At 34.2% G+C, this 8,562-nt stretch overlaps 1 long non-coding RNA gene across 1 annotated transcript; it reads left to right on the top strand.

The window, feature by feature from the left end:
• Positions 1-256: 256 nt before the first annotated feature.
• On the top strand, positions 257-5,727 carry LOC127160825 (uncharacterized). The gene is made up of 3 exons (XR_007826857.1): positions 257-746; positions 5,064-5,098; positions 5,608-5,727. It is a non-coding gene; the product is annotated as an uncharacterized LOC127160825 (long non-coding RNA).
• Positions 5,728-8,562: the final 2,835 nt, after the last annotated feature.

Genomic DNA, 8,562 nt, shown 5'->3' with positions numbered 1-8,562 from the left:
ACTGCTGCACGATTACACCGCCGTCAAGTGAACCGCCATCTGCGAACATCCGGTCGAGCCAGACACCATCTGGATTCCGCTGCACGTCTATTAGTGGAATTACGGTACGGAGACACAAAGCGGCCAAAAAGCTGACGAACATCAATATTTCAAAGGTTAAAAATTAAATGTGCCCAAAAACAGGGGAAAAGTATTTACAAAACGTATTTATATTGTACATTATAGAAGATACACTTATATTACATTCAAATGCATGTAGAAAAAAAGGAGCAAATATTCAGAGTTAACATGAACATTTCAATAAATTATTTTTCTGAACAACCATCTCTATCTGTGTTCATGAGGTTTTAGTGTAGAATTTTACAGAAAATGAATTCTTCACATTTATACATGCATTATTCAAATATCTTCAGAGTTTACAGGAAAATTTCTATTTATACTTCCTCTGAATGCCCAAGACTTTGTCTTTTTCAAGTTTCACAAGGTTTGGTGGTAGAATTGTAGAGAAAATGAATGGGAAAGTCTGACACAATGTGTCTGGTGTTCAAATCCCGACCCGACCCCTTTCTTAATAATAATAATAATATTAGGCAAAATGCCCCCAAAAAAATTCTTCAGAGTTAACAGGATTCTATTCATTTTCTATTCATAGCCCCGTAGCTGTGGAAACAAGCGCACAAAATTTTCTGGAGTTGTAGTCACGATCGACACGGTACTACATCGTCAGAGCCATAAACTTCACCAAGGTAAGTGACAGTGTGACCAAACTGTTATATTATTAAATTAATTTCTCATTGATTATGTCGTGCACTCTTTAAACTAAAAAAGTTTGGAATTTCAGTAAGGTACTGAATTGTAATGTTAGCCAGTTCTTATGTTATCAAAGGGCATGCTAACACAAAGCAAACAATCCACGGGTCTGTAATTATATGTAATTGACTCATTTTAACTGCTTCTATTAAGTTTTACTGTCAAAGTTTAACGTGTGGTCATTTTAGTGATGGGTTAATGTTAATGTTAATGCTTAAGCTATACGCCCTCCTGCAGATCCTTACTTCAAAATATATTTATAAAATATGATATGTGTGCGATATGATGATTTTTGATCGTGGATCAAAAATGTCTCCACGATCTGCTTTTCGAGAAATATTGTAGTATCGTGCTATTCTATTAGCAGTTCTGCCACTTCAGGTGTACCTGCAATGGAAAAGCCCTCATCAGAACAGCACACATTTGAAATGTTTAACCGGCAAGACTTTAAAGCAAAAAATGTACTTTTGTGATTGTGAATTGTGTGCAGTGTCCCGTGAGTGTAACTCTACTGCTGAATTAACACTCATGTAAATGCATGGCATTGTACTGTAATCCCACATAGCAATTGACATCTGGCCCAGTTCTGGGCCAAAAAACAGTTACACTCGGCCCAAATGTAGCAAGAATTACGGCCCTTGTGTGGCCCAGATCTGGACTACAGACATGAGCCACACATGAGCCATAACTGGCCCAAATCTCAACCAAATAGTAACTTATAGCTAGCCCTGAACTGGGTCACAACAAGTTTTAATAGCGCTACCCCCAAGCAACCATTGAATCAATGTTAAAAGTAGTTGAATTGTCAATGTTAATGATATTGAATTAATATAACTATTTCTCCTGCTATTAATGTTGAAACATTTTTGAAATTTCAACAAACCACCATTGTTGTGATCAGAGTTTTCTTTAGTTGGGCTCTTGACTCTTTGTACTTTAATGTTAGATTTTCTTTGTCTTTCATAACATTGTGCTAAAATGCATTGTTTGAGACAATGAAAACTATGATCCACTGGGATCTGATGATGATGACTGTAATCATTGTGTAATCATTATATAAATAATTGCTCACAAGTGTAATTGGTTTTTTTTTAACATATGTGATACTGCAATTTTTAATAAGATGTGATACATAGAGACTGAGATTTGGTATTCACAAATTAAACACTTTTTTTTTTTAACAGAGAAACATACTACTTTGAGTCAACAGAGAATGCAACAAAATCTTTAAATGGCTGAATCCATTAGACATCAAGAATCAGCATTTGAAACTCAACAATGGTGACAATCAGCTGAAAAAGACATCAAGAAAGCATGTGAAACTCAACAATGGTGACAATCAGAAAAAGAAAAGTTTATGCAGAAATGCATGCTGGGTATCAACATAGTAAAAACTCATTCATGATTCCCTGCATGCATTGCAGTTGATCTGTTTATCTGAATTAGTCTGATGATTGTCACCATTGTTGAGGTTTGTATGTTGAGTGTTGATGTCTAAATCTTTCTGTGTGTTGCCACAGATTTTTGATACAGAACATTTACATCAGTAATGAAAGATCATCAATATTATTCAGTATTGTTTCTCAACTTTATTGCAGCTTGACACCCATCACACAAAAAGTAATCTACTTCAAATTAATTTTAAAACATCTCTTTTTAATAGCATAAGTGTTTGCATTGAAACACTATTGTAGCACAGAAAAAGAATTGACTCAATGAAAGGCAAGAATCAAGAACCGAACTAAAGCAATCACTGATCACAGTAATGGTGGTTTGCTGAAATGTCCATTTTTTTTCAACATTAATTTTTCAACATTAATTGAGGGTGCAAAAAATGTTTAACATTGATTCAATGGTTTTCACCTGCTCTCTTGCTATCTGGGACCCAATCTCAGCCTTCAGTAAACACACAGAGTCCAGTCTTTAACCAGAACCCCCAAAACTGTACAATTGCTATACTGTACAATGCCACATACATTCACATGAGTGTTAATTCAGCAGTAGAGTTACACTCATGGTACACTGCACTTATTCACAATCACAAAAGTACATTTTTTGCTTTAAAGTCTTGCCGGTTAAACATTTCAAATGTGCGCTGTTCTGATGTGGGCTTTTCCATTGCGTGTACACCTGAAGCGTGCGCACACTAAAAGCCTGTCAAATAGCGCCTAATTACTGAACTAAGTTATGTATGTCAAAACACACAAATGTTTACATATAAACACAGTTGCTTATGTCTAATGTGAAAGTAAACAATTGAGAGAAAAATAGAATGTGTGCCTGTATATTAGGTGCAGCTCTTAAAGCCACAGTACTAAACATGCTGCAGCTTGTCAGTAAAGGGATAGTTTACCCAAAAATTTTAATTCTGTCATTATTTACTCACTTACATGTTGCCCCAAACCTGTATTAATTTCTTTCTTGTGCTAAACACAAAATAAGATATTATGAAGAATGTGGGTAGCTGGTCCCCATTGAATTTAGTAATAGAAATGATCAAATAGACAAGAAAACTCATTAAAACAACCTGAGAGTGAGTAAATGATGGTATAAACATGCTCTTGACTGAAGAACTTTAACAAATTTGCTTTAATAAGAATCAATGTAGGCTACAATTGATGTTTATAGTGTTTAAGTAAATAGTGTTTTACTTTTTATATTTGTTAATTCCATTTCTTGAATGCTATTGCTAAATATGCCTACTGTACCTGAAAAACAAAGTACTTTTTGTTTTATTTGTATTATGTTTATTTTTAATTTGTATCTTTTTCTCATTTTTTAATAACAAAGATAAAATGATGACAAAGATTTTTATTTTCTCTCACTTTGGCCTGAATATCTGCCATTTTTTATATATATAGTTTGTTACCTTGAAAGGCCTTGTTTTTAAAAAAAGAAAAATTAGTTTAGCTGTACTGCTCAGACAACTTGCAAAATAGTAAAACCAACAAGACATAGAATCGTGATAAAATCGTGAATCGTGATAAAAAAAAAAAATCGTGATGATATTTTTGCCATATCGCCCACCCCTATTTCATATATTTGTCAAAAATTTTAAAGCTCAACAATTTTAAATCACAGGGGATGGAGTCCAGGGAGTGAATTTTAAGGGGGGGACGGCATTCTACTTCCAAATGGTTAGATTTTTTTTTTTTTTTAAATGAAAGGGATTTCTATATTTTATCCATTCAGAGTTCCACACATAAATGTAGGATATAATCTGCAGACTGCAACCAGTGGAAGTGCTTCTCTATCATTGTCCTGCTTCTCACAGAACAGGTAGTAATAGCAGAAGTGCTTTGATAAATTATGTAGAATGAACTGTTATTTTTACTGAAAATCGGAACATCTTACTTTAAAACAGTGGTATAAAACTTTTTATACCAAGTACCACCTCAGAAAATATTTATCTCCAAGTAACGTTACCACCATAATGACCAACATTAAAATACAGTTGCGTAGTATGCCTAACTATTCAGCTACAGCTCTTCACAGTTAAAAAAAATGAGGCAGTTTTATTCCTAATAAGAATATTTTTTGTTGTCAGCCACTTTAACAGTTTGAATATTAACACTGCACTGTGCTTACAAACAAATAAATAAAAATAAAACTTAAATAATGATTAAATTAAAATGTGTTTAACTAAAAGTTAAATAAAAACTTAAATATTAATATTAAATAAAAAAAAAAAAAAAATAAAATACTGTACTTAAATGTACAACAACAAAACTTGACTCAAATAAAGATATATTTATATATTTCACCAGTTTTACAGACAAGGCCTAAGCCTATTCCCAGGCTAAAATGCAAGTCTTAGCCGTTTCAACTGAAAAAACCTGCACTGATTGATCCTGAAATACTGTACGTTAGTGGCCTTGTTTCATCTCAAGATGCACACCAGTAATATCTTTTATAAGGCACATTTATAAAAATTACTTTAATGTCCTAATTGAACGATGGTCTAATCCTGGCTTAATCTAAGCCCTGTCTGTGAAACCAGCCCATTGTGTTTTAACATTAATTTATATTTAATTTAGTGAAGAACCAGTACTTTAAAAGATATGATAATGTGATAACAGATAATTTGATGTGGATGAAGCTGTGTTAATTTTGAAGTTTGTGAGATTACGATTAACTGAGATGATTGACTTATGCATTGAGAGTGAAATTCAGCATGGTTGGCTAGACAGTATACAATGACTTAATTGAGAAATTGTCCAGCAACACCCTATAACAATGTGTCTCCATTTCAGATTTCCACCAGAGAACCAGGACTCTAAATAGTAGGGTAAGTCTCTTTTTTTTTTTTTTTTTTTTTTTTTTTTAATTTAGTTGAGTAATTCAAACTATTTGAATGCCGCTTTGTATAATTAAATATTGATAATAATGAGTGTCTGATAAAATTACAGCTAGTGCTGTTCAAAACATGCTGTTTGTTAGGGCTGATTATGGGTTGCAGCTTTTCTGGAGAAATGCTTATTAAAACAACTTCACACTAAGCATCCTTAACAGTATACCTGTCTTGACATAGTCATCTAGCAGTGTATGTGTCATTTAAGCACAAACAATTTATCACCTCAAGCTACTGATTAAAGATAGTGTGTGACTGATGTGTCATGGAAAACATGTCCATGATCACTGTGGTGAACAGCATACCAGCATCCCCAATAACAAAAGCTTGCTAAAGATTAAAGGCCCGTTTGCACCAAGAAGGAATAACTATATATAGCAGAACTATATATACTCTGTTCTAACTGAAAATAACTAATTTTATATAATGTGTTTTTGTCTTTTCAGATATCTGCTCTGGGTGCTATTGGAGGACAAAACACCAAAAGAGTCACATGGAACATACTTTCAAGGCTTTTCTCACATGCAGTAGCCAAACAAATAAACTGGAAAGGAGTCAATGGGAAGAAGTGCTTTAAGGAAATGCTTACACAAAGTTTGTTGATCAGTAAGTATGGTATAATACCAAGAAGTCAAGTAATAGACACCTTTCTAAAACCACCTCTACAATCTGAATAATCTGTATATGGTCAAGATATTACTTAATTAACTTTTTTTCTTTTATTTAATTAGTTTTGTTTAAACGGTGTTAGTGTGATGTGCTCAATTTTCATATTGTCCTATTGTCAACCTTTGAGATTGCAGATACACAATATTATCGTGCTAATTTATTAAATTATTTACTTGGTTTCATTGCCAGAAAGTGAACCAACACCAGCATGAGGCTAAAATGAGCCTTATGTTTTTAATATGACTGAATTTGGATTTAACATGACAACAATTAAATAAAAATTGGAAGTTACTAATTATAATGCTTACATTTTCTCAGTTATTCAAAAAGCAACTACAAAAACGAGCAAAAAACATTTACATTAGCAAAGAACATAATCACTGACTTCAGTCTCTGTGAGTATTATGCACATGCACCGTTGAAGCTATCTACACTGTATAATAAATAAATCTCTTACCCTATTTACACTGCACACATCTGCAGCGTGTTGTGGCTCCGACACAGCCACCGGTGCTGATCGCAATTCACGGACACTCTAGTGAATGCTTGTGTTTATACCAGTTGGAGTTGTTTTCGATTAAATAAAGAACATCACATTCGTTTGCATTTATGAGAGAGATATCTACTGATCAAAAATGGATATTTCCTTGTGAGACCCAGACAAATATCTAAGAACACATACACATTCGTTTTTATATTCATCTCAGACCATAAATGCCACACTTCCTTACAGAGTATATTGTTAAATTAAGATCATGTTAGGTACACTTTTATAATCACAAAATGTTTTAGGACTTAAACTATGCAATCTTCTATCACTGGCCTTTTTGAAATGTGTCTGAATTGAATGAAGTTATTAAAAAACTAAATTCTATAATTAAACATACATTAACCCTTAGAGCTGTAAAAGTAATTGATTTTATTTTTTGTAGTTTTTCTTTGACTTATAGACATCACAGCAGCTGGGTTATTAGCTTATTTTGGCTGCTATTTCTTTGAGATCTGCTGCTGAACATGACTTAACTGCTACTACTACTTAGCTACCACTACATGCTCGTAGTTTCTTTCGTTCTTTGATATGAAATGACACTGCCACCACATTTGTGCATGCAGTTGAAGAGTACGCACTACCAGCACAGTATAACAGCTGACAGAACAGGAAAATTCATTTTTACTGACATATGACCTGACAACATCTCATCTGACTGCAGTTCACTGTTGTTCTACTGAAACTCCTCATCACCTGTACCATTTCTGTGCTTGTTTGACTAGCGTCTGGTGCTGAGGTGAAGTTGGAGAGTGCTTCTGAAAAGTCTCATTGTAAAGATGAAACATTTCTGAAAACCAGAGTTACTCTCAGAAACACATTCATAGGTTTATATGAATATTTCGACACCAATATTTCGATTTTTCTTCTTATATTTTGAGAATCATGAACAATGAATTTGCTGTGTCCGTACAGTATTTCTTGTTATTGCATCTATTCTGTCCTCTCTGCGACCGTTCTGGCCACATGCATCCTGCAGCTAAGTTCGGTTGTCAGTTCAACTTTTACTCCTTAATAGCATTCTGTACACACATAAGTAAGTAAAATACGGGAATGACAACCGCATTCGACAACTGCATTACCTTCTGAAAAATGCAGGTAACATTAGTGACTGACAACCGCCTTTACAGAAATGCTATGCAGTGAAAAGCCCTGCATTTCAGCCCATTCCCGACGGGCCCCAACTTTTTTACGACCCTAGAGCAGGGCTTTAGGACAATTTTCTAGCCATAGCTCAGACGCAGCTGGGCATTGGGCCTGTTTTAGGTTTCTCCTTATTTTTCAATTTAGGCATCCATTAATTATGGTGATGAAAAAAAATTGCCACACTGGTGAAAACAACATGAGACTTCACTTTCGCTTTCGCGACTCGGACGGCGTTTAGTGCCTTCATTGCAGCTGGAAGTGATCCGCGTTCAAGAACGAGACGGCAGAAAGCTTGATTTTATAAAAGCTCTGTTTGTATCGTTTGTTAATATTGTGACTGCACACAAATAAAAGTACACCCTTTACAGTTCCGAATGATGTATTACTCTTACCTTTAAAAGTGCAAATTGTTTTTAAATTGTTTCCACTAAAAAAAAATAAAAAAATAAAAATCAAGTGTTTGCACTGGCTCCATGTCAAAGCACACTTCAGCTTTCACTCTCCACACAAACGTTTGGATATGTGCCTAATAGCGCACATTTACCTAGGTTTAACGTTTAAAATAGTATTGTTATACACTTGAACTGTTTTACATCTAGAGATTTTAGTTTAGGCAAATCGAGATGATTTGAAAAGGCAAATGGATCAAACAGAACAGTCTTCCGCTGGCCGTTGTTTGTAACTTTTAAAACAAAAATGAATATTTAACGAAACAAAACATTAGAAAACGTTTTTCTAAACTAACTTAAAAAAAAAATGAAACAAAATGTTATCACTTTGCCATTACATACAAAACGGAATAGCTGAAATAGTAGTATAAGCTGTTTTGGGAGAAGGGGGAAAAAGCTCGGGTCAGACTCTGGCTTTAATGCATGTGTGCGAAACTGAACTGAACAACTAGTTGTTAATTAGGTTTTTAACGTGTATAGATGTGTCTCTCTTCTGTAGTATGTGTGGTGAATCCATGGGTGAATCACAGGGAAAGCAGTACCAGAGCAACAGGAGCCTTGACTCGCTCGTGTTTGTCAGATCTTGGTAA

This window comes from Labeo rohita, unplaced genomic scaffold, assembly GCF_022985175.1.
Source record: "Labeo rohita strain BAU-BD-2019 unplaced genomic scaffold, IGBB_LRoh.1.0 scaffold_466, whole genome shotgun sequence".
Lineage (NCBI taxonomy): Eukaryota > Metazoa > Chordata > Actinopteri > Cypriniformes > Cyprinidae > Labeo > Labeo rohita.
This window is presented reverse-complemented; position numbering and strand designations above follow the sequence as displayed.